The following is a 27,075-nucleotide window of genomic DNA, read 5'->3' as shown; positions in this document are numbered from 1 at the left end:
TTTTACCATCAATTGTTCTGACTTGAGGTTAAACAATTGATGGCACCTGATATACACTCACCGGCCACTTTATAGGTACACCTGTCCAACTGCTCGTTAACACTTAATTTCTAATCAGCCAATCACATGGCAGCAACTCAGTGCATTTAGGCATGTACACATGGTCCAGACAATCTCCTGCAGTTCAAACCCAGCATCAGTATGGGGAAGAAAGCGGATTTAAGTGCCTTTGAACGTGGCATGGTTGTTGGTGCCAGAAGGGCTGGTCTGAGTATTTCAGAAACTGCTGGTCTACTGGGATTTTCACGCACAACGATCTCTAGAGTTTAAAGAGAATGGTCCGAAAAAGAAAAAACATCCAGTGAGCGGCAGTTCTGTGGGCGGAAATGCCTTGTTGATGCCAGAGGTCAGAGGAGAATGGGCAGACTGGTTCGAGCTGATAGAAAGGCAACAGTGATTCAAATCGCCACCCGTTATAACCAAGGTAAACAGAAGAGCATCTCTGAACGCACAGTACGTCGAACTTTGAGGCAGAGGGGCTACAGCAGCAGAAGACCACACCGGGTGCCACTCCTTTCAGCTAAGAACAGGAAACTGAGGCTACAATTTGCACAAGCTCATCGAAATTGGACAGTAGAAGATTGGAAAAACGTTGCCTGGTCTGAGGAGTCTTGATTTCTGCTGCGACATTCGGACGGTAGGGTCAGATTTTGGCGTCAACAACATGAAAGCATGGATCTATCCTGCCTTGTATCAACGGTTCAGGCTGGTATTGTTGCTGAGTATTGTTGCTGACCATGTCCATCCCTTTATGACCACAATGTACCCAACATCTGATGGCTTCTTTCAGCAGGGTAATGCGCCATGTCATAAAGCTGGAAGCATCTCAGACTGGTTTCTTGAACATGATAATGAGTTCACTGTACTCAAATGGCCTCCACAGTCACCAGATCTCAATCCAATAGAGCAGTGATGGCGAACCTTTTAGAGATTGAGTGCCCAAAATGAGACCCAAAACACACTAGCTTTTCCCAAAGTGCCAACATGGCAATTTAGGCAGCAACAAACTTATTGTTACCAGAATCTTTGAGCTCCAATCCGACCCTGTCCACACCTTTTCACTCTTCGGACAGGACCAGGCAGCACAGGATGGGTCACTTTAATATATCAGGGCACTACTTGGACTGCCTGAGACTGCAGGAAGATGCCAAACTCTGTGCCTGGGAGACAGCCCGTGTGCCCACAGAGAGGCCTCCGAGTGCCATAGGTTCGCCATCACTGCAATAGAGCATCTTTGGGATGTGGTGGAACGGAACGGGAGATTCGCATCATGGATGTGCAGCCGACAAATCTGCGGCAACTGTGTGATGCCATCATGTCAATATGGACCAATATCACTGAGGAATGCTTCCAGCACCTTGTTGAATCTGTGCCACGAAGAATTGAGGCCGTTCTGAAGGCAAAAGGGGGTCCAACCCGTTACTAGCATGGTGTACCTAATAAAGTGGCCGGTGAGTGTGTGTGAACAGATCTGACCTTTCATCAGCCCAGCCATATGTACAAAGACACATGCCTACTTTAATGTCATCAAGAATTCAATTAATCTCAATGATCACTTATCAACTTTGCTTGTTTCTTTATGAACTAAACATATTTCCAATTAGTGCAAAGAACACATTTGCAACAAAAATGACTAAAACATTTGTAGATGAGCTGGAGGAGCTCAGGCTGACGCCACCTGAGCGACTCTCGGCATTGCCAGGTTTCAATTTATGCAGGGCCACTACTGTAATCCTATACTGTATAATTTTATATACTTAACCCTTTTATTGCTAAGGAGCCAAGGACATATCTGAAGAAACAAGAGACCTCACTATGATAAATGACCCCCTTTGTCTTTATCTGTAGCTAAATTTTGTAAAGGGATAACTTGAATTTATGTTTATGATATAAACCCTCTCTTTCGTAGAACAATCAGAGAGCACACTTGCTCTCTGTCATTTATTAATTTTCAGTAATGTAGAAGAGGATGAACATTTGATCATCTGTTCTGAATTTGGGTACATATTAACACCACCACCCAAAACTTGCAAGTAACACATAAAACATGTACATGTTCGTAGAATAAAGTTTTCATTTGACATCGTTGCTCAAATATTTATATTTACAATATTTACATTATATAGTGTTCTAACCCCTGCCTGCAGCAGATACACCGCCCTGGCAGGGTTGAACCCACTATCAGGAACCTAACTAATGGTTACTAATGGTGACCCTACAAGGTGACAGAGAAGGCTTACATCATCTGGCAGCTGCTGGATGGTGGAGCGGACAGGTAACAGGAATACTTAGATAGACCAGTGTTCACACTAGTCTACAGAAAAGTGCCAAGCCAGAACCAAACAAACCTAGGACAGGGGAACACCAGGAGATACACGACACTGATGGAAAAACAACAGATACAGACAGACAAGCATAGTCATACAGAAGCGGGTCAAAACCAAGATGGCAGCAAAAGTACGGAATCGTATAACAAAAGAATTGTTGGTAAGAATAGCAAAGGTCAAATACACAGAATAGCAAACAACAAAATAGCAAAAACACTAGATAGCAGATGAAAGACTGAATAACCAGCACCTTCTGAATGAACTGGGCAGAACATAAATGCAGCAATGGGCACTGCCCATAACACTGATCGGTTCAGCAGGCCATCACTCAACCCAAAGCTGCATACAAGCAGCTTTGGGTTGTTCAAGCACAGAAGCCTGAGACCACATTCACACGGTGGGGCACATTTATTTACCCGGTCCTGCGGAGTTCACGAAAGTGCATTGTCCGACGATCATGCACTGTGCCGTGATTCACTAAGATCGTGCCCCCGATATCTTTCATGTGTCGCTTCCCCGCTCAGGTCCGACGGAGTTCCCCTTCTTCTTCCCGGTGCATATAAGTGTGTGGTCTTGCGACACAATTTGAAAGTTAAATCCCGTGCTCAGTCCAAATCAGTCGAATCGACTGATGCCCGCCCCCCCATTTCTGTTGCATGAAAGCCAGCGCAGCTGCGCCACAATACAATCGCATGCGACACAATCCCCAGTTAAACACCTGTCCCAGCAGCCCAAATCCCAAAAACGTCCGAAAAACTACAAAAGTGCGGCAGTGGACCATTAGTAAATAAGCCCCGATGTGTTGCGTTGCATTTTTTGACACATTTGAAAAGATGCTCTGCTTTTAGCAGAAAATTTTAATGTTCATGTAATTTTTGCACTTCATCACAGTTTACTGCAAAGTTGCATGAATGTATTTGTGAGTATTAATTATAAAGTTATATTTTTGTACATAGTAGGCTGTGCATGACTTATTATTACATCCGTTTTGTGTGTGATGTGAATCTCTGCTTTTATGTGAGTTTTATGTAGAAATGTATGTTTTCATGCATTTTTGTAAATGGATAAAACTGAATGGAACTAAGAATGTTTAATATAAAAAAGAAGATGGATAGTAAGTATTAAACAGCCTTTTGGAACCGAACTTTGGGTTATATCGATTCTAGATATTTTCATATTTGATTATAATATAGAATAGTTCTTATGGGTTAGGGTTGATGAAAAGGGTTTCAATTAACCCAGGGTCAAATAGTTTGTTTCAGTTCTAAACCCTTACTATCATAAAGTTGCCTCTCTGTTTTTTTAAATCAACTAGAACAATTTTCTACTAACTAAAGGAACACAAAATAAATAGGATAATTTTAAACACATCTTTAATAGATTACCGTATATATACTCGAGTATAAGCCGACCCGAATATAAGCCGAGACTACTACTTTTACCACAAAAACTGGGAAAACCTATTGACTTGAGTATAAGCCTAGGATTGGAAATGCATTGGTCACAGCCTCCCCCCAGTATATAGCTATTCAGCCCCTTGCCCCCAGTATACAGCCATCCCCAGTTTTCCCCCAGTATACAGCCAGCCAGCATGCCCCCAGTATACAGCCAGCCCCAGTTTGCCCTCAGTATACTGCCAGCCCCAGTTTGCCTTCAGTATACAGCCAGCCCCAGTTTGTCCCCAGCATTCAGCCAGCCCCAGTTTGCCCCCAGTATACAGCCTGTTAACCCCCCTCCCCCGTATACAGCCTTAGTTTGCCCCAGTATACAGCCAGACCCAGTGTGCCCCCAGTATACATTCTCAGTTTGCCCCCAGTATACATTCTCAGTTTTCCCCCAGTATACATCCTCAGTTTGCCTCCAGTATACAGCCAGCCTTAGTTTGCCCCCAGTGTACAGCCAGACGCAGTTTGCCCCCAGTATGCATCCTCAGTTTGCCCCCCACTATGCAGCCTGTTTTCCCCTAGTATGCAGCCTCAGTTTTCCCCCAGCATACAGCCAGCCTTAGTTTGCCCTCAGTATACAGCCAGACCCAGTTTGCCCCCAGTACACATCCTCAGTATGCCCCCAGTATACAGCCAGCCCCATAAAAAAAGAAAGTTTATAAGTCCCCTTTCTGGTGCCCCCGAAGGTCTTCTGTTTGATCTGTCTGGCAGTGGCAGGTCAGTGCTGCACAAAGAGCTGACTCCACACACAATAATATTGCAGCGGTGGCTGACGTCAGAGCCTATAGTTTGTCCCCAGTATACAGGCAGCCCCAGTTTGCCTCCAGTATACAGCCTCAGTTTTACCCCAGTATACAGCCAGCCTCAGTTTGCCCCCAGTATACATCCAGCCTCAGTTTGCCCTGTGTATACCGCCAGCCTTAGTTTGCCCCCAGTATACAGCCTCAGTTTGCCCCCAGTATATAGCCTCAGTTTGCCCCCAGTATACAGCCAGCCCCATAAAAAAAGAAAATTAATAACACACCTTTCCGTCACCACCGAAGGAATGAGCAATGAAGTGTAAGGTTTTATGTAAGGTTTTGCATTTGTACCAAGAACACAATAAGTATGTAGGGAATGGTAAAACATTGCATAAAGCTGCAGCAGAAAATACCAGTGGAAAGTACATTCAAGGAAATAAACCATTAAAATCTAGCATGATTAACCAGGGTCACTTACTCATCCAGTCACTGGGACTGTGGTAATCTTCTTCTATTTGTTATCCGTGGCCCCTTTTTTATCTAAAATCAATGTGTATAATTATGCTAATGAGCTTGGAGAGCCTCTTACACTATGCAGGAGCACTTCCCCCTCCTACTGCATGCTTAAACGTCCTTTGCTGCAGCGAGATTACAGCAGGCAGAGGGTCAGGGAAGTGCAAAGGGAGCAAGGAGGAGGGTGAGGCAGTGTAACAGCCTGTGATGCCAGAGCATGTAGGGGCTCTGTTAACAACCTCCAGAGTCCCTTCTGGCTCATTAGCATAAAAAGTTAATTTTAGAAAGAAAGAGGCCATGGATAACAAAAGAAGATTGCAACAGTAACAGTGACTGGATGTATGAGCAAGTGTCCCTGGTTTTTATGCTTGACTTTGATGGCAAATTTCCTTTCCATCAAGGGAGGCATACATGGTCATGATAAAGATGTAGTTTTGTTTTTTATACAAATCACTAGTTTGACCACACATCTAGTCCTGGATACAAATTTGGACACCAGTGTATAAGAACGACTTTGCTGAACTAGAGCAGGTGCAAAGGAAGGTGAATGAGATAATTACGTGAATATGTGGTTTTTAAACTTGGGGTTATTTTGCTTGGAGAAAAGAATTTAATGGTAATCTAATTTAAAAGAAAAAATGGTGTATATATTACAGAGTTGTTTCCAATGATCTTTTGACATCTAGGCCTGTAACAACAAGGGAGATCTCATCCCTTAGAGCAGTGGTGGCGAACCTATGGCACGGGTGCCAGAGGTGGCACTCGGAGACCTTTCTGTGGGCACCCAGGCTTTCACCCCAACACAGAGTTTTCCAGACAGGACTCAAGGCTTCCTCCTGCAGTGCAATACAGCCCAGGACGTGCCATTCTCAGTGCCATTTTAAAGCAACATCCTTGGCTGCCAGGGCTACAGGAGGAACGAGAAGGTGTGGGTAGAGATTATTTTTGGAGCTCCTGCTCTGAGAACCCAGAATCTTTATTTTCAGGGGACTCTACAAGGAAGCTACAATACAAATTTCTCCATCATATTTCTATTATATTGGTCAACTCAGGACGCTAATACAATTGAAACCTGTGATAGAGCAGGGGTCAATAAGTTACTGCTTAAACTGTCATGTTGGCACTTTATGACATATTAGTGGGTTTTGGTTGAAATTTGGGCACTCTATCTCCAATAGGTTCGCCATCACTGCACCCAAACCATTTATCCTACACAGAATTCACCAAACAAACTCAAAGAATCCTCCTGCAGGAGACTCCAGCTGCTCCCAGCACTACACATAATTGTCTACTTGGGACTGCAGGAATAGTGAGAGTTGTGTGAAGGGCTGCATTATTTTTGGAGGTCCTCCTGCTGGGCACACATACATAAGACCAACTTCCTTGTGTTCCCCGTGTTTATGCATATATAATGTGATTAATTTGATAAATAAATAACTTAGTAACTTAGACAAATTAATGAACTAATATTTCTATTTTAGGTGATATTTATGCATATAAAATGTATTTGATTTAATAAATAAATTAGTCAACTGAATGAGCTGACATTTAGGATACAAGCAATCGAGCATCATTATACACTGGTAAATACTAAAGGATACAAGAAAAAAGGATACAAGCCATCAAGAAATCAAATCATAACTGGAAAAACTCTTTAATACTGTGCCCAATAATGATCAACTGTAATGTGGATAAATCCATAGAGCAAGGGTTCATTAAAGAGTACCTGTCACCCAAAAAAAAACCACTAGCACTAATCCATTTTAGCAGTGTTAAACTGCTAGCTTTATCGGTACTTTAACCATACCTTCAGAACTGTGGACTGAGCTTACAACGGTCCGGCATATTCATGAGGGGGCGGTCCAAGGAGGCAGTGACTGCCTAATAAATGCCTGGCAGTCACCGTCGGGCCTATTGTGTGGGAGGGGCATTCCGGGGAAGAAGCAGCTTCTCGGACCACCCCCTCATGAGTACACCGGACCGCTGTAAGTTTGGTCCAGCTCCTAGTGCATTATTTTAGTGTGACAGGTCCTCTTTGAGTTTCTTCATCACGACACACTAGTTTTCAATAGAGAAATATTGCATGATTTCCTTTCACTACACAAGATCTCAGGTCTCTGTAGTAAAATACTGTGAAAAAAATTACTTCAATCTGGGTGAAATCTATCACAAACTAAAAACCAACCCCCACATTTTTTTTTGTAGCGGAACATTTCTAAACAATAATAAATATGGAATTCTTAAATATACATGAATTATTTAAGACCTTCTAAGGCAAGATATTAAAAACACCTGAAAGGGAAATATATGTGGTGACTGAGATTCACAAGATTTCTTTCTAGAAATGTTCAAGGTAAATAGAAATGTCATAAATTGCTACCAGTTGTACCAACTCTTTGTGTATGCCATTATCTATGTTATACAGCAGAGTATTTTTCTAGATCTATCAGGCAATAAAACCGAACTTCTCCTCAAAGCTTCACCTGCTAACAATACTAGAATCTGGTATCACTTCATAATCGGGGAATAAAGAGGCTTCTGATTGTAAAGATTTGCAAATATTCAAAAAACCATAGCAACTGAAAAAATAATGACTCGAAAAGCAGCATGGCACCTACTCACTTACACACAAGAGCAGAAAGTAACTACTATTAAATACTACCACCACCAAATAATAGACATCCAATATCAGAGACATTCCAGCTCGCATCATGGGACTACTAAATCACATGCCCACCCAACATCTCCAGGAAACACATGTTGCCAATTTAAATGACATTACCAGGCTGTACTGTTTGTAAAGCGCCAACTGTATGCCGTTGGATCACAATGGTGTAGTCTGGGAGATTCAGAATTATGCAGAAAAAGAAATGCTGCATACAAATGATCTAAGGAGTCACAGAGGTGGAGAATGATGAAAGTTCATCTTCAGGCCGCTCTGTAAATTATAGCTATGAGCTGTAAGTTACTGATTCAGGCTCCTTAAATACTCCTATACAGGCGGTCCCCTACTTAAGGACACCCAACTTACAGACAACCCATAGTTACAGACAGACCCCTCTGCCCACTGTGACCTCTGGTGAAGCTCTCTGGATGCTTTACTATAGCCCCAGACTGCAATGATCAGCTGTAAGGTGTCTGTAATGAAGCTTTATTGATAATTCTTGGTCCAATTACACCAAAAATTTTGAAACTCCAATTGTCACTGGGGTAAAAGAAAAAAAAATTGTCTAGAACTTCCATTATAAAATATACAGTTTCGACTTATATACAAATTCAACTTAAGAACAAACCTCCAGACCCTATCTTGTATGTAACCCGGGGACTGCCTGTATATACTCACGCTCAGGCCCGGCGCCAGCACCCGGCCAACCCGGGCAAGTGCCGGGGCCCCGGGGTACTGGAGGGGCCCACTCGGGCCCCCGGATCAATTGTACCAGTGTCGCTATAAGACACTGGTACAATTGATCACCATCCGGATGGATCACTATTTTGCATCTATGCTGCGCTGGTCGGGAGCGCAGCAAAGAGGCAGAATCTAAAGCTCACCTGTCCCGGTTCCAACGATGCAGCGCTCCGCAGGGTATGCGACGGCTTTGAAGCCGGCGCACATGATGACGTCATCGGATCACGTGTGCCGGCTTCAGAGCCGGCGCGTACGGGAGGCCCAGACCGAAGACAGCTGCAGGCGCTGCTCCGGGGGAACCAGGACAGGTAAATTCTTTCTTTTGTCTTTTCCGAGGGGAGTCAGGGTGTCCGTGGGGGGCGGGGGGGCGGTCAGTGTGTATACAGGGGGAGAGGGAGGGGGGGGGGTGTTAGTGTGTCAGCAGGGGAAGTCATTGTGTCCGCAGGGGGAGGGGGGCAGGTTCAATGTGTCTGGAGGGGGTCATTGTGTCAGCAGGGGGGTTTAGTGTGTCCGGGTTCAGTGTGTCCGCAGGGGAGCGGGGGGGTTCAGTGTGTATACAGGGGGAGAGGGAGGGGGGGGGTGTTAGTGTGTCAGCAGGGGGGGTCATTGTGTCCACAGGGGGAGGGGGGGGGTTCAATGTGTCTGGAGGGGGTCATTGTGTCAGCAGGGGGGTTTAGTGTGTCCGCAGGGGAGCGGGGGGGGGGTTCAGTGTGTCCGCAGGGGAGGGGGGGGGTTCAGTGTGTCCGCAGGGGAGGGGGGGGGGTTTCATTGTGTCCCTGGGGGAGGGGGAGGGGAAATCAGTGTGTCCCCAGGGTCAGTGTGTCCGCAGGGGGAGGGGGCGCAGTGTGGCCACTGGAGGGCGGTCCACGGAGGGGCCCACTAAGGCTCTGTCGCCCAGGGGCCCACTAAAACCTGGAGCCGGCCCTGCTCACGCTGGTGAGGACGAGTCAGCACTGCACTACGTACCATCTACCATCCAAAATCCCTAACTTTTTTATTTTTCTGATGACTAAGTTGCATGGCGGCTTTTTGGAGTAATTGTACTTTCATTTGTATTTAACCCCTTAGCACCATCCTGACACGACCCATTTTTTCTCATATGCTCTGTTTCAGTGGCTATAAATTTGGAAGCCTTTAACATATCGAGGTAATTTTGCGTTTGTTGAAAAATTCGGGTGGTAGGTTACAATTTGCCACAAATTTGTAAAATTCCCCATTTCCTGAAATTCGACATTTTCTACTTTTCCAACACCAAAATAGCTTGGTAACATATATTTACCAAATGTCTGCTATAAGTTAAAATGTTTTTATGCCTCCTCTAATGTTTCTAGGATGTTAGCAGGCTTAGAATTTAGGTGTAATTTTTCAGATTTGCCTAAATAATAGTAAAACCCCATAAATTACCCAATTGTAGAAACTATATCCTTCAATGTATGAAAAACAAATTTTGTGAAGTTTATTAACCCTTTAAATGTTTCACAGGGGTTAAAACAAAATGGAGGCGATATTTTGAAATTATAATTTTTTGGGCCAAATGAATGTTTTTTTTTTAATACACATACAAAAAAGGATAAAATACCAAAACACTCCGCAGAGTTTGATACACAATTTCTCCACTGTATGCCAATAGCCCACACTTGGTGGTAAACTGCTGTATAGGAACATGGCATTGGAGAGTAAGAAGTGCAATTCAGAGCAGATTTGCATTGTCTCTTTTTAAAAGTTATTTTTTTTCGGGATAAGATGTACTATACAGAAATCTCATTTTAGGGCATTTTTAGCTTATTGATTTTAACTCTTTAATGTGTAATGGAAAAGAATATCATCAATTTGTGTTTCAGATTTTTAGCATCTTTTTGCGTCTGCCGTTTACCGTACCATAAAAATTTTATTTTTTGGATCACTATGATTATGGTGAAACCTCCTTTATACATTTTCTGTCCAATTTTACTGGAAAAAAACTAAAATAGACAAAATTCCATATGCTTTAGCACTGCCATATTTTCTTTTCATAACTTTAGTATTTCTTTGTTAAGAGCTGGATGAGCGCTTATTGTTTGCATGACAAGTTGTTGTTTTCATTGGTACTATTTTGAGACACATAACTTTTTTTGATCACTTTTTAGAACATTTTAGTTGAGGGATTTAATGAAAAAGTAACATTTTTGGCAATTTTTTTTACAGCTTTCACCTAGTGGGTCCAGTAATGTTTGGAATTTATTGTACAGACTGTTACAGAGATGCCGTTATATAGGGAAGGAGGGGGGGGAGGTGTAATTTTGTGTGTTATTTTGTGCTTTACTAGATGTGTGTATGTAATGGTGGTGTTTTTTGGACTCTCCTTTATTTATTTATTTTTATTTAAAAAACGTTATGATCTGTTTAAAAACAATTTTTTTTCTCCCACAGGTTGGTTTGAATAAGCGCTTGCTCAAGCTCAAATACAGCTAACATCTTTTTTTGTAACTCAGTGAGCATGCTGCCCAGAGGCAGGACCTGACCTGTGAAGCCATTATGTATGTAGAAAGAGGCTCAGCAGAGTAAAAGTTCAAATCGCCGCCCCCCTTTCCCTGATATAAAAATAAACCAAACAAATCATAAACATGTTATATATCGCAACCTCCCAAAGGTCCTAATCCATCAAAGTATAAAAATGATTATTCCCTTCGGTAAGCCCTGTAACGAAAAATAGCGTGCAAATGTCTGAATCTGCACAAAGTGATAAAAAGGTTGTATTGTACCCAAAATGGTAGAAATGAAAGCGGCAAATTGTACCGCAAAAAAATGACACCTCACACAGCTCTGTGCACCAAAGTATGAAAACGTTATTAACATCAGAATAGTGCAAAACAAAGAAATTTATGTTTGTAGAAAAGGTTTACATTTTTAAAAAATCTATTAAAACATAATGAAATGTATACAAATTTGGAATCTCTGTGATCATATTAGCCCAAACAATATAGTGGAGGTGACATTTGGAGTGCACAGTGAAAGCCATAAAAACACAAGGAAATGGTGCAAATTTGTTTATTCTATTTCACCGCATTTGGAACTTTTTCCCAAAAGTGGCCAAAAGTTTTGAGAATGATAGAAATGTTAATTTTTACAAAGTCTACTGCATCAGGTTTTATAATGGCAATTTATACTGCATATACTGCAGAATGTTATAAAGAGTGATCAGCTTAACAGCAATTAATTGCAAAGTCAATATTTGCCTAGAAAATGAACTTTTTCCCCCAAAACACATTTCAACTTCAATCCAGGCCTGCCTTAAAAGGAGCAGCTAACATTGTTTCAGTGATTGCTTCATTAACACAGGTTTGGGTGTTGATAAGGACAGGGCTGGAGATCAATCCGTCATGATTAAGTAAGAATCACACAACTGGACAGGGCCGGATCATAAGGGGGGCTCCGGGCCCCACGGCCCTCACCACTTTGCCTTTAAAGGGGCCCCCACCAAATTGCATGACAGCCCAAATCGCCAACAATGTATTTGGCGCTGGGCTCCCTGGGCCGCGGGTCAAATCCCGCCGATGTTTCTGCCTTTAGTCTATGGCAGAGCGAGGGAACAATAAGTTTCCTGCTCCGCCATAGACGATCCGATGTAAATAAAGATGGCAGTGCCCTGCCGCTGGGTCACGTTGCAGAGTGTGACATCACCGCACAGCGACTCACGGTGCGGCCTCTAGCAGAGCGCCACCATCTTTGTTTACATCCACCCTGACCGCGAGGGAGGATGAGGACGGTGCGCATCGTGGGAATGATGGAGAGTGAGTACAATTTTAGTATTTTATCTAGGACTGTATATAGTTCTTATTTGGGGATTGTATATATTTATTATGGGGGGGTGTATATAGCAATAATAGGAATTTGTATATAGTTATTAGAGGGGATATATATAGTTATTATAGTGGGACTGTGTATAGTTATTATAGAGGGACTGTATATAATTATTATAGGGGACTCTTTATAGTTATTATATGGGGTGTATATAGTTATTATATGGGTCTGTATATAGTTATTATAGGGGGACTCTATATAGTGATTGCTGGGGGAGCTGTATACAGTGATTGCTGGGGGAGCTGTAAACAGTGATTGCTGGGGGAGCTGCATACAGTGGTTGCTGGGGGAGCTGTATATAGTGATGTCTGGGGGCTGTATATAGTGATTGCTGGGGGAGCTGTATATAGTGGTTACTGGGGGAGCTGTATATAGTGGTTGCTGGGGGAGCTTTTTTATATAGTGATTGCTGGGCGAGCTGTATATAGTGATTGCTGGGGAGCTGTATATAGTGGTTGCTGGGGGATCAGTATATAGTGGTTGCTGGGGGAGCTGTATATAGTGGTTGCTGGGGGAGCTGTATATAGTGATTGCTGGGGGATCTGTATACAGTGATTGCTGGGTTATCTGCATACAGTGATTACTGAGAGCTGTATACAGTGATTGCTGGGTTAGCTGTATACAGTGATTGCTGGGGGGAGCTGTATACAGGCGGTCCCCTTCTTAAGAACACCCAACTTACAGATGACCCCTAGTTACAAACGGACCTCTGGTAATTGGTGATTTCCTGTACTTTAGCCCTAGACTACAATAAGCATCTATAACAGTTATCACAAGTATCTGCAACTAAGTTTTATTGTTAATCCAATTGTCACAGAGACCAAAATAATTTGTCTGGAGTTACAAAAATAAAGTATACAGTTCCGACTTACATACAAATTCACCCTATCTTTTACGTAACCCGGGAACTTCCTGTATAGTGATTGCTTGGGGAGCTGTATATAGTGATTGCTGGGGGCTGTATATAGTGATTGCTGGTGGAGCTGTATACAGTGATTACTGGGGAGGCTGTATATGGTTATGGCTGGGGAGTGATATATAGCGATTGCTGTTCCCTGTCTGGACTACATTCAATGGGGGCCTCCACCATATTTTGCGCCCACCAACCTTAATCCGGCCTGGCCACTGGATACTTTAAAAGAACGCTGAAGCTTGGCATCATTGTTTCTCTTCTATTAACCATGGTTATCTCTAAACAAACATGTGCAGTCATCATTGCACTGCACAAAACTGGCCTAACAGGGAAAAGTATCGCAGCTAGAAAGATTGCACTTCAGTCAACAATCTATCGCATCATCAAGGAATTCAAGGAGAGAGGTTCCATTGTTGCCAAAAAGGCTCCAGGGCGCCCAAGAAGGACCAGCAAGCGCGGGGACCGTCTCTTAAAAGTGTTTAAAAGAAGCCACTTTGCTCCAGAAATAACATCAGGGGCAGACTGATATTCTGCAAATGGTACAGGGAGTGGACTGCTGAGGACTGGGGTAAAGTCATTTTCTCTGATGAATCCCCTTTCCGATTGTTTGGAACATCTGGAAAACAGCTTGTTCTGAGAAGACAAGGTGAGCGATACCACCAGACTTGTCTCATGCCAACTGTAAAGCATCCTGCAACTATTCATGTGTGGGGTTGCTTCTCAGCCAAGGGAATCGGCTCTCTGAAAGTCTTGCCTAATAACACATAAATTAATAAAGAATGGTCCCAGAATGTCTTCCAAGAGCAACTTCTCCCAACTGTCCAAGAGCAGTTTGGTGATCAACAATGCCTTTTCCAGCATGATGGAGCACCTTGCCATAAAGCAAAGTAGATAACTAAATGGCTCAGGGAACAAAACATAGAGATTTTGGGGCATATATATCATACGCTGGCGCTCGTGCCCCACTGGCGTGAAGGTGGTGGATCGGGGCAAATAATCGCTAAAGCTAGCAATAAGCTAGCATTTGCGATTATTTCAGGGCCTCTGCGCCACTGGCGTGGCGTAGAGGTCCTGATAAATATGCCCCTTTGGGTCCATGGCCTAGAAACTCCCCAGATCTTAATCCCATTGAGAACTTGTGGCCAATCATCAAGAGACGGGTGGACAAACAAAAACCAACAAATTGTTACAAAATGCAAGCATTGATTGTGCAAGAATGGACTGCTATCAGTCATGATTTGGTCCAGAAGTTGATTGAGAGCTGCCAGGGAGAATTGCAGAGGTCCTGAAGAAGAAGGGTCAACACTGCAAATATTGATTTGCTGCATTAACTCATTCTGTCAATAAAAGCTTTTGTTACTCATAATATGATTGCACCTTTATTTCTGTTTGTGATAAAAACATCTGACAAACACACATAAAAACCAGAGGGCAACAGATCATGTGAAAATATAATATTTGTGTCATTCTCAAAACTTTTGGCCATGACTGTACATGACATGGAGTATTAAATACAGTAACTAAGCCCTTTACAGCTCTGTACACAGAAAAATAGAAATGTTATGGATTTTTAAAGGAGGGGAGCAAAAAATGGTAACAGGAATCAGCGGGAAAGAGTTCAAAATGTAGAGTTTTGTTGTATATCTCTCATGTTCCCCTCTTGTATGATAACTGATTGATTATTTTGTTGTATGTGTACTGTTTTCATTTATCATACTGGAACACAGCACAATCAGGCTTAGCTTAGACAAGGTTACAGATGGCTCCTCCCTTAGGGCTGTGCCCATCAGGGATCCATTCCCAATTGCATAGCAGCTCCAGTCCTGGGCAAACCACCATCATGTATCAATTATTCTCAACAATGTACGTGAACGATTGGAGGGATAACCCATATTATCATATTGAACACCTCCTCTTAGTGACATAACAAATCAGTGGGTGGGAGGGAAAACTCACTGAACTTAAATTAAAAAGCTCTAGATTGACAATTTTTCAGTCTTTGAAGGATTCCATTTCCATCAGGAAAGGCTGCCCAAATCACTTCTGCTGATATTTCAGGGAATCTTATAGCTAACTGATGGATTTGCATTCTGGATTATTTAATTGCTTTAGAAATTTTTATAAGATAGGCCCCTATTGCCTTATTAAACTATAAGTGGTGAAAGGGAAATTTGCAAAAATGTATATGGGTGCTGCGGGACACTAGTTGGCGTGTCTTTGCCGGCTGTTACAAAGAGAAGAAAGAAGAGGTGCCGCGGGGACAGAACATCGGGGAGCTGCGCTGGGCATCGGGACCGGTGAGTTTGTAAGTTTTTATGTGCTCGGCTAGCTGTATGCTACATGAGGCTGGCTGTATAGTACATGGGGCGGGCTGGCTGTATACGCCATGGGGCTGGCTGGGTGTATAATCCATGGTGCTTACTGGCTGTAAACTACTGGGGGCTGGCTGTATACTACTGGGGGCTGGCTGGTCGTATACTACATGGGGCTGGCTGGCCATATACTACATGGGGCTGGCCGTATACTACTGGGGGCTGGCTGGCTATATACTACAGGAGCTGGCAGCCTATATACTTCAGGAGCTGGCAGCCTATATACTACATGGGGCTGGCTGTATAGAACATGGGGCGGGCTGGCTGTATAATCCATGGGGCTGACTGGCTGTATACTATTGGGGGCTGGCTGGCTATATACTACTGGGGGCTGGCTGGCTATAAACTACTGGGGGCTGGCTGGCTGTATACTACTGGGGGCTGACTGTATACTACTGGGGGCTGGCTATATAATACAGGAGCTGCCAGCCTATATACTACAGGGGCTGGTTAGTTATATACTGGGGGGCTGTGACCAATGCATTTCCCACCCTAGGCTTATACTCGAGTCAATAGGTTTTTCCCAGTTTTTGGTGTTAATATTAGGGGTCTCGGCTTCGGCTTATACTCAAGTATATACAGTATATATACTTTCTGGTTTGGCCTGTATATCTTATAATACAGGCGGCTGTATAAATAAAGCATCCAGAGAGCTTCACCAGTGTCCTTAAGTAGGGGTCTACTTAAGGACACATGACTTACAGATGACCCCTAGTTACAGACAGACCTCTCTGCCCACTGTGATCTCTGGTGAAGCTCTCTGGATGCTGTATTTTAGTCCCAGGGCTGCAATGATCAACTGTAATTTGTCTGTAATGAAGGTTATATTGATAACACTTGTTCCCATCACAGAAAAAAAATGTTAAAAATTTTTGTCTGGAGCTACAATTATAAAATATACAATTCTGACTTACATACAAATTCAACACAAGTACAAACCTAAATAACCTATTTTGTATGTAGCCCGGGGACGGTCTGTAAATACTGTAAATACGGTAATTATAACTGTTTGTGTGTTGGTTATTTGTAGTGTGTTGATTGCATTATTTTTTTTAAATGTAAGTTTTTACTGAATTCTTTGTTCCCATTACAAGAATACAATACAAAGAATAAGCAACATGAGAATGCAATTTAAGACGAAGTTAAAAAAAAAGTTAGTTCTTGATACATTCAACAATGCGAAGTATACACTCACCGGCCACTTTATTAGGTACACCTGTCCAACTGCTCGTTAACACTTAATTTCTAATTAGCCAATCACATGGCGGCAACTCAGTGCATTTAGGCATGTAGACATGGTCAAGACAATCTCCTGCAGTTCAAACCAAGCATCAATATGGGGAAGAAAGGTGATTTGAGTGCCTTTGAACGTGGCATGGTTGTTGGTGCCAGAAGGGCTGGTCTGAGTATTTCAGAAACTGCTGATCTACTGGGATTTTCACGCACAACCATCTCTAGGGTTTACAGAGAATGGTCCGAAAAAGAAAAAACATCCAGTGAGCGGCAGTTCTGTGGGCGGAAATGCCTTGTTGATGCCAGAAGTCAGAGGAGAATGGGCAGACTGGTTCGAGCTGATAGAAAGGCAACAGTGACTCAAATCGCCACCCGTTACAACCAAGGTAGGCAGAAGAGCATCTCTGAACGCACACTACGTCGAACTTTGAGGCAGATGGGCTACAGCAGCAGAAGACCACACCGGGTGCCACTCCTTTCAGCTAAGAACAGGAAACTGAGGCTACAATTTGCACAAGCTCATCAAAATTGGACAGTAGATGATTGGAAAAACATTGCCTGGTCTCTATTTCTGCTGCAACATCCGGATGGTAGGGTCAGAATTTGGCGTCAACAACATGAAAGCACTGATCCATCCTGCCTTGTATCAACGGTTCAGGCTGGTGGTGGTGTCATGGTGTCGGGAATATTTTCTTGGCACTCTTTGGGCCCCTTGGTACCAATAGAGCATCGTTGCAACGCCAAAGCCTACCTGAGTATTTTTGCTGACCATGTCCAGCCCTTTATGACCACCATGTACCCAACATCCAATGGCTACTTTCAGCAGGATAATGCGCCATGTCATAAAGCTGGAATCATCTCAGACTGGTTTCTTGAACATGACAATGAGTTCACTGTACTCAAATGGCCTCCACAGTCACCAGATCTCAATCCAATAGAGCATCTTTGAGATGTGGTGGAACGGGAGATTCGCATCATGGATGTGCAGCCGACAAATCTGCGGCAACTGTGTGATGCCATCATGTCAATATGGACCAAAATCTCTGAGAAATGCTTCCAGCACCTTGTTGAATCTATGCCACAAAGAATTGAGGCAGTTCTGAAGGCAAAAGGGGGTCCAACCCGTTACTAGCATGGTGTACCTAATAAAGTGGCCGGTGAGTGTATATTCATTCACAAGAAAATGGAATTCACTAATCAAAGAACACCATTATGGTATCCAAAGAATATCATACATCAATACAAACAACATCATAGTGGAAACCAATGTGTCTGCTTCCAGGTTTTAGCGATTACCTATTTGGATGCTGTGCATATACTCACAAACAATTTTCAAGCATGTTTTCTCATGTTACAGGGGAAGCATGAAGCATCAAAATGGGATTATCAGGGGACTTTTCCAAAAGATATGATACAAACTTCCAACAGCCGCCTTCCAACGCCAATGTATAGATGAAATCGTTGGATTCTGGGTATGCAACCATAGTTTGTCATATGGAAATCTTGAATGTCCTGCCCAGTGGGTTTAACACTTTATCAAAACTAAAGCTCATAACTGACCTACCATTGGCTATGAGTAAGGAGCTTTATTATTGAATGCATGAGGCAGTAGCAGTATTAACTCTGCTGGCTGAAACTCTTAGACATGAAATGTTTTTCAGAGCGAAAAAATGCACAAATAAGCACTCACTAAAATTTGTACAGGCGTTCATGCGAACTCTGCTCTGCAGAAACCCTGACCAGCTGATGTTCACTCCTCCTCCTGATATCATTGGGGAGAAATTGAACAGCCGTTATAAGGATAACTGCTAAGGTATTCTTACAACGGAAAGCAAAAATAACATATAAATGTGGCCTTACTGAATAACATAGGAAACTGATACAAGTAACACTAAATACATTAGGACGTATTAAAGACATAAACTGAATGTTGAGGTTACTCCAGCTCCACACTGGCTAGTGTGAAGTTCTTTCTACAAGTTTAGGGATGAAGAGTATCACACAATGAACTCCAAGTTAAATTTGTGCAACTATTTCCAGGTTAAATCATGTGTAGGAGTATTGGCCTCCTATTTTTTTCAGCTAAACTACAGAAGTGACAAAGCAGAACATGAATAAGAATCTTACTGCTTTGTTCCTCTTGCAGTATCTGCTGCCCCTGCATATTAAAATGGGTGGTATCATGTTCAACACTTATCTCCTATCCACGACATAAACGTATAATGTCAGGGGGTCTTAGCTGTTGGACCTCCTGCAGAACAGCAGACCACAAGCATACAAGTCTGCTGTGTGACCCGGCTGACTTGATCTGAAATAAATATTAACCTCTTTGTGACCAAGGGTCATCGGTACCTAAACGTCCAGGTCAATTTTTGCAGTTCAATTATGCTCTTCTTTAAATAGTGACATCTCCGTAACTGCTTTACATATCATAACAATTTTAACCATTTTCTATGACATGCAAAACTTTAAAATACTAAAAAAAAAATTAAAAATTTTCCCCCATCAAGGTTTTTAAGAAATGGTAAAATTGGATAAACCTTTACCAAAATGTGTTAAATGTGAAGTGTCAATGCATCAGCCTTTCCCAGGTTCAGAAATGGATGCAGAGTGTGCAGCTCCTTCTCCATTCTGCTTTCATATGACAGGCAGAGGGGGACACATTTCAAATGGTTATATCTTCTGGACACTTAAAAAACACAGTTGTAGAGGATCCCCCATTTAATATCATATCAGGATTGTGTTTCTAGGTGCCACAGAAACAGAGTTATCCACTGTTATAGTTAGTCAAGAACAGAGAGCTGTACATAAAAATCCATAAAATGGATATTAAAGGGAAAAGAAGAAAATCATGGCACTGTGGATAAAACTTTATTAGTTTATTGGTTCATATTAAAACCATATAAGTGCTATCATCATACAGTAGCAATAGCAGTAGTACAGAATTCCTGAAGGACCGGAGAATGAGGGAGCTAAAAGAGACATTGGCTGTGTGGGACTCACTGAAGATAGTCAGAGGGGAATGAGGGAGTTGAGCCCAGTTACACAGTGACTCAGCTGAGAAGAAAACGTGCCTCTGTGAGTCTCTTGACAAGCTGCCAGCAACTTTTTTAAAGTGATTTTAGCCAGATCTATGTTATGGATATTTATAAAGTATTAAGACTTATGTGCGAACCTGTCATAAGGTTTAATGGTGAAAACCTGACAACAGGTTCTCTTCTGACACCAGAACTAACACAGATAATGGGGCTGTAAGATGAAGCCTCTATGCTTTGTATAAGGCTGAAACGGGTAACTGCAGCTCATTTTGCATTGAAATGATAGATTGCATTACATATAGCGGTTTGATTAAGATTCTGTAAGGAAGTAAGTTTTATCCCATACTATTATACAAAGTTTGTTGTTGACTATGCAAAAATCATAACTCATGAAATAAAACAGGAATTGTAAATGCCAATGAAAATAGTTTGGAGTGTGCTAGACAAAATAATGCTGTGATATTAGTATTAATCTTTTAGTTAAGACACTCACCCAACATGGGGGTATGGCTTTGTGAAAAAGGTCACTAGTGGAGCCCATGAATCTTGTTTATGAATCCTATATAAAAATGTCTTTCATTCTACAAGAGCTGTATCCCAAAGACAAAATGGAGACATGATCCAACTGTCTTGCTTCAGAAATTATCTTTATTTAAAGGGTTGTTCCAGGAATAAGCATAATTCATATTCAAGTCATTAAATTATAAGCTAATATATAATTAGTTGTTATTTAACCACTTAGTGAACAAGTTCATTTGCGCCTTGGTGACCAAGGCCTATTTTTCAAAGCCAGCATGTGTCACCTTATCCGATTACAACTATAGAAGGCTTTAACTTACCCAGGTGTTTTTGAGTTTGTTTCTCCGTGACATTTTGTACTTCAAATTAGTGGGAAATTTTGGTTGATATATTTATGAAAAAAGGTGAATTTGGTAAACATTTTTAAAAAATTGACTATTTTCAAATTACAAAATGTTCTGTTTTTAAAACTCATAGTAATTAATTTGGGTAGAAAGACTAACTAACATTTACCATATCTCAGCTTTTCTGGCATCATTTTAGAAGTGTCCTTTTGTTTTATTATGATGCTAGAAAAATCACAAATCAAATCAAACAGTATTCTCCAGAACATTTTCGAATCAATTATTTTAGGCACCATTTCATTTCTGTAGGGGTGAATAGACCCCCCCTCCCCTCAATATCACCCCGTTCTATTAACTTCACCCCTCAAACTATTCAAAACAGCAGGTAGGAAGCTTATTAACCCTTTATGTATTTTACAGAAATTCAAACAAAATACCGGTTTGATTTGGAATTCACTAATATTTATCAAAATTTGCCCACATTAACTGAATAAAAGTAGAAAATGCATCTAGGAATATAATGTGGGGTTTTTTTCTGAGTAAGAGGATACCTCCATATGTGGATGTAACCTGCTGTCAGGGCACATGACGAAGTGCGGAAGGGAAGGAGCCATTGAGCTTTTGTAGGGCAGAATAGTTTTCAGGTGCCATGATGTTTTTGTAGAGCATGAGGCCATGATCCCATGTGGCATTTTGGTTGCGCTTTGAAACAAAATATGGTAAAATTTTCTTGTGGGCTCTGTTTTTACGTCTTTCACTTTACATTCCAAATGACATCTCTATTATATTCTTTGGTTTGGTACAATCACAGGCATACCAAATTTATAAAGGTTTTATTAGCTGTTATGGTAGCTTTTACCAAAAATGAAAAACTTATGTACCAAAGAAAAATTATTACTGGACCATGTTCTGGCTCCAATAACTTTGGAGTACGGAGTTGGCTAAGATGTCATTTTTTCTGGGACGAGCTGACGTTTTAATTGCTTTCATTTTGGGGACTGTGTGACCTTTAAATCACTTTTTATTATGTTTATTTATGTGTTGAAAAGCGGCATGAAGCACTAAGAGAAAAACACGACATTTGAGAGATGTTACACTGAGATAATTAGTCCATATGCCCACTATATGTACTAATTATCTCAGTGTAACATCTCTCAAATGTTGTGTTTTTCTGTCATTTGTAACCTTGCCTGATGAAGTGCCTGTGTGCCCTGAAAGCTTGCAACAACTATAATTTTTCTGGTTAGTCAATAAAGGTATCATTCCTTAACCCCTTCCCAACATTTGACGTAATAGTACTGCATCGCGGGAGGTGCGTTCCCGCAAAATGCAGTACTATTACGTCATGCTTCTGGCACCGGCTCCTGAACGGAGCCAGCGCCAGAAGCTGCGGGTGTCAGCTATATATTATAGCCGACACCTGCCTCTAACACCCACGAACGGAGATCTCTCTGATCGCGGGTGTTAACCTCCTGATACGCCGCGGTCGCGCTGACCGCGGCGTGCAAGGGGCATTTAAGAAGAATCGCCCCCCCCCCCCCCCCGCAGCGCTTACCGGGGGGGGGGGGGTCCGCTGCTCCGATCGCAGCCCCGGGACTGCCGGTGCCCGGGGCTGCGCGATCCTTCTCTGTGTGCTGGGTCCCTGCCTTCTAGCAGTGTAATACAGATGTGTAATGTGAAGAAGATGTTGAACAAGTGATCAGTGGATCACTTGTTCAAGCTAACCTGTAAAAGTTAATAAAAAAATGTTAAAAACACTTCATATTTACATTTAATAAAAAGAATTAATTAAATAAAGTTAAAGTCCCCTAAACGCAAATATTCCCTATACACATGCAATAAAGTGAAAAAAAACCACAAAATAGCCAAAAAAACCCACATATTTGGTATCGGCGCATGCGTAACAATCCATACAATAACTCAGAAACATTATTGGACCGGCTCGGTGAACGCCGTAAAAACAAAACCCGAAAAACACGCCAAAAATGTACATTTTTCATAAAATCTCTACACTAAAATTTTCTGAAAAGTGATCAAAAAAAGTTATGTGCGCAAAAATGGTACCACTGAAAAGAACAACTCAACACAGAAAAAAAAGCCCTAAACTAGCTCTGTCAACCACAAAATATTAAAGTTACGTCTCCGAAAAGATGGCGATGCAAAAACAAATGAGATTTCCCCTATATTAGTTTTTATCCAATAAAATTGTAAAAATAAATGAAAAACTATATAAATGAGGTATCACCGTAATCGTAGTGACCTATAGAATAAAGATAATATAGTATTTTTAGTGAACGATGTACGACCCCCAAAAGATACAAAAAGAAAGTAAACCAAAATTGACAATTTATTTTTCACCCATACATTGAAGAGTTAATAAAATCTCATCAATAAGCTAATGACCCACTAAAATGAAGTATTTGTAAAGTACATCTCATGTCGCAGAAAATAAGCCCTTATATGTCCAAATTGCCAAAAAAAAAATAAAGATTGTATAGCCAATTAAATGTGACAATGCATAATCTGCTCTGAATGGCGCAGCTACCCCCTCAATGCCCTGGCGTGTGCCCATAAAGCAGGTTACCACCACATATGTATTGTTATACACGGGAGGGATTGGGTATCAAATTTTGTGGAGCGTTTTGGTATTTTATCCACTGAGAATTTGTACATTTTTTGAAAAACACATTAATTTAGCCAAAAAAATTTTACTTTCAAAATTGCATCCGATTTTCTTTTAACCCCTGTAAAACAATTAAAGGGTTAACAAACTTCATAAAAGTTGTTTCACCTACGTTGAGGGGCGTAGTTTCTATATTGGGGTAATTTATGGGCTTTTACTTTTATTTAGGCCTCTCAAAGTGATTTGAAACCTGAGCAGGTCTCTCAATAGCAGGATTTTGTGTTTTTTATGAAAATGTGAAGAGTCGCACCTAATGTTCAAAGGCCCATGACATCTTACAAAAATAAGAGTATGCATAAAATACCATGTCCACATAAATTAGACATTTAGTGAATGTTAGTTATTATGTTTTTTTTGCGATTATGACTATGTATGGAAAATGTAGAACATTTTGAAGTTCGAAAATCAAGAATTTTTCCAAATTTTCACCAAATATCTGATTTTCTCATAAATAAATGCAAATCATACCACCAAAATTGTTCAACTAACATGAAGTACTAAGTGTCACGAGAAAACAATTTTAAAATCACTTGGATATGTTAAAGCGTTCCAAAGTTATAACCACTTGTAGTGACACAGGGCAGATTTGAAAAATGGGCCGTGTCAGGAAGGTGAAAAGTGGCTTCAGCGTTAAGGGGTTGCACTTCTGTAGTTTGTACACAATAGTACACATCAGATCCTTGTGGAGAAGACACAGGTCAGAAGATGGGTGCTGGTCACTTATCCACACGTCGTGTCCTGCATCTGCCTGGGCAGGGCATGTAATCATCACTATATTTGGCTGTTGTGTGCAGTGCATCTAGTATGGGCAGTGTTGTGGTGAGACCCATCTCGGTGATGCAATGTGCACCAATTGCAATTACACACATCATTACTATGGGAACAGAGCAAGACAGTCTTTTATATCATCTCTGGGAGAGGATACGAGGGAGGAGTTGTTACTAAGAACTGAGTGAACATGGGAGTTGTAGTCGTAGATGGCAGCTATCTTGGAGATAACTCTGCCTACTTTAAAAAGCCAATAAAATTTTGTGAATCAAAAAAGAACAATTTAAGCTCCATTTTAAAATGAATAAAATTGAGTTTTGTTGTATTCATTTATTTATAGCATTATGTGTTTTTGTAGTACATATTCCTGGAATAACTCTTTAATAGAAATGTTGTGCATTACAAATATCCGACGAGTTACCGGCGCCCTTTGGTGTCCTTAGTCATGGCTGAGCACTGAAAGTTGCAGCCACTTCCACAGTGCATAATTAGCCAAAAATAAATACATAGATACAAAGCGAGGTTGCCATACACAGTTTTGGGGGCCAACGTCGCTCTCCACCCGTAAATATCAATCTTATACCAGCCAGTCAAGTGAGATAACTAAAATGAATTTTAGTTATCTCAATTGACTAGCTGGTATAAGAACACTTCCACAGTGCATCATAATAAGCATTATAAGACATATAAGTATAAAATAATATTTATCTGTATCCAAGTAAAAGATTTTCTGAAACAAGGCATGATTATGATGCAGGGCACTTTACCTACAGGGCTATAAGGTTAAGCTTATATATGATCTGGATCCATACTAACATCATAATTCAACCCCAAACATTGTACAAGTGTTTTTACTGTCACAGTCCACAAAGTGGTAAAAATGCCAGCTATTTAGAAGTCAAGGCATGTATTTAGGCCATTGAATGCAAGGAACTGGAATCTCTAATGAACTGTTGATGGCCAGCAAGGCTTACACAAAGAATCAAAAGTAATCTCTTTACACAATATTCTCCACCTTATGTACCAAATTGACATACCAGAACACTACCAGAAAGGTTAGATATAAAAGTTTAAGAATGCTGTAAACATCTAATACCATCTTAATAGCAGCAAACATACAAAGGCTCAAGTGGCAAAATTAGCAGCAGGTGTTCAATATGTTTCCATTAACTCTTTCATGACCATCACACTTAGAGGGTGGTGCCTGATGGTGATGCAGGTGTAGCTTGCGGTGGAACCCTAAGTGGTAGAACTGCAATCTATGGACAATCTTTGGAAGCTATAGCTCTTCTTCATCAGGAGACCTGAGGCAGTCGGGGCTTGGGTGGCTGCCATGCATCAGAGGCTACAGTGTGACTGTGAGGCACTCGCTCTGAGGATAACTGGGCTTGTGATCCAAGTGGTGAGATCCAAGCATACCTCTCAATTACAAGGTAAAATTTGGAGCCAGCCCAGAGAGATTGGAGGCTGTAGGAGACTCTGCATATGCTGTGGAACAGCATGGAAATTATGATGTCCTTTCTTTTTTCTTATAAAAGACATGGCAGCAGTTTATGATATATTTAAAGAGAACCTGTCAGGTCAATTTGGGCCACTAAACCACCCACATGTCCTTTGTGTCCCAAATTGCCCTTTACCCTTACCTAGAGATGAGTCCAATGAAACTCATGTGCTCCCCGCGCTGTCACCATTGGATAGTGATGAGGAGAGGAAGAGAAGAGAAGGAGAGAAGACAACATTTGTAAAATATATTACTATAGATACCTGTCCACCAATTAACATATACTTTGCGTTGCACAGCCCAGAAAACGGCAGTACCATCCGTTAGTACATAAACAAAAAGTGATTGGGACACTATTTAGATGGACATTTGATAAGCGGAGGACTGAATTAATATTTAATTGGTGTGCAAGTGAGATATATTTTTGATGACTTTTGATTCCCAGATGACACTGGTTAGAAGATAGAAGGAGACAAAAGGCAAATAGCAATATATGTTTTTGAAGAAATGTTGAACAAATAAAACTCCTATTGATTTCTGGACTGTTGATTAGGAATTCTAAAGCAAATATATATTTCTGCATCACTCAATGAAGTGGTGTTATCATCTGCCTGTGTAAAAGGAAAATATACTTTGGTGACTGGTGTAGTGTAGGGAAATGGGCTTTAATCTAACAGATGTTTTATGAGAAATTGCTAATAAGCTATAAGATGGGGCAGTGATAACTTGAATATCATAAAGTGTAACTATAAAGTTACTTGATAAAAATAGTTTTCGTACAGCTGGAGAGAGCCTTTGAAAACAATTCCAACAATACCTATTTCATGCTTCTGGCTTCTTCCTTGCCTGAGATTCATCCTAGCAAATCTATCAGCCCTATTTCTAAAATCCTCTACAGCTTCTCCTGAAGTAGGTGGGCACTTCCTGGAGGTGAAGCACAGTGAGATCAGAGCACTGAGGGCTTTCAGATGAAAGTACACAGACATGTATTTTTGTTACCTGGGTAAAATATACTACAGGCAGTCCCCGGGTTACATACAAGATAGGGTCTGTAGGTTTGTTCTTAAGTTGAATTTGTAAGTAAGTCGGAACTGTATATTTTATCATTTCTAATGCCAGAACTTTTTTGGTCTCTGTGACAATTGAATTTTAAAAATGTTGGGTTGTCATAAGAATCAGGATTAACAATAAGCTTCATTACATACACCTTTGATAACTGTTACAGCTGTTTATTGTAGCCTAGGACTAAAGTACAGTAAATTACCAATATCCAGAGGTCCGTTTGTAACTAGGGGTCGTATGTAAGTCGAGTGTTCTTAAGTAGGGGACCGCCTGTATACAGCTCCCCCAGCAATCACTGTATACAGCTCTCA

At 41.3% G+C, this 27,075-nt stretch overlaps 1 protein-coding gene across 8 annotated transcripts in view; it reads right to left on the bottom strand.

Annotated features, from left to right (window-relative positions):
* The window catches only part of FBXL7 (F-box and leucine rich repeat protein 7), a 160,623-nt gene that overhangs the window by 119,841 nt on the left and 13,707 nt on the right, over positions 1-27,075 (bottom strand). The window contains exons 1-2 of one of the 8 annotated variants that reach the window (XM_072152772.1): positions 26,520-26,606; positions 25,845-25,882 (exon numbers count right to left, since the gene is read on the bottom strand). The exons of the other annotated variants lie outside the window; for them this stretch is intronic. The gene's annotated coding sequence lies outside the window, so the exon portion shown is untranslated. Of the gene's footprint in view, positions 1-25,844; positions 25,883-26,519; positions 26,607-27,075 lie in introns of those variants that run through there. 8 annotated transcript variants of the gene reach the window in all.

This window comes from Engystomops pustulosus, chromosome 5 (genome assembly GCF_040894005.1).
Source record: "Engystomops pustulosus chromosome 5, aEngPut4.maternal, whole genome shotgun sequence".
Classification (NCBI taxonomy): Eukaryota; Metazoa; Chordata; class Amphibia; order Anura; family Leptodactylidae; genus Engystomops; species Engystomops pustulosus.
Note: the sequence above shows the minus strand (reverse complement) of the source record. Positions and strands in the feature narration are given on the sequence as shown.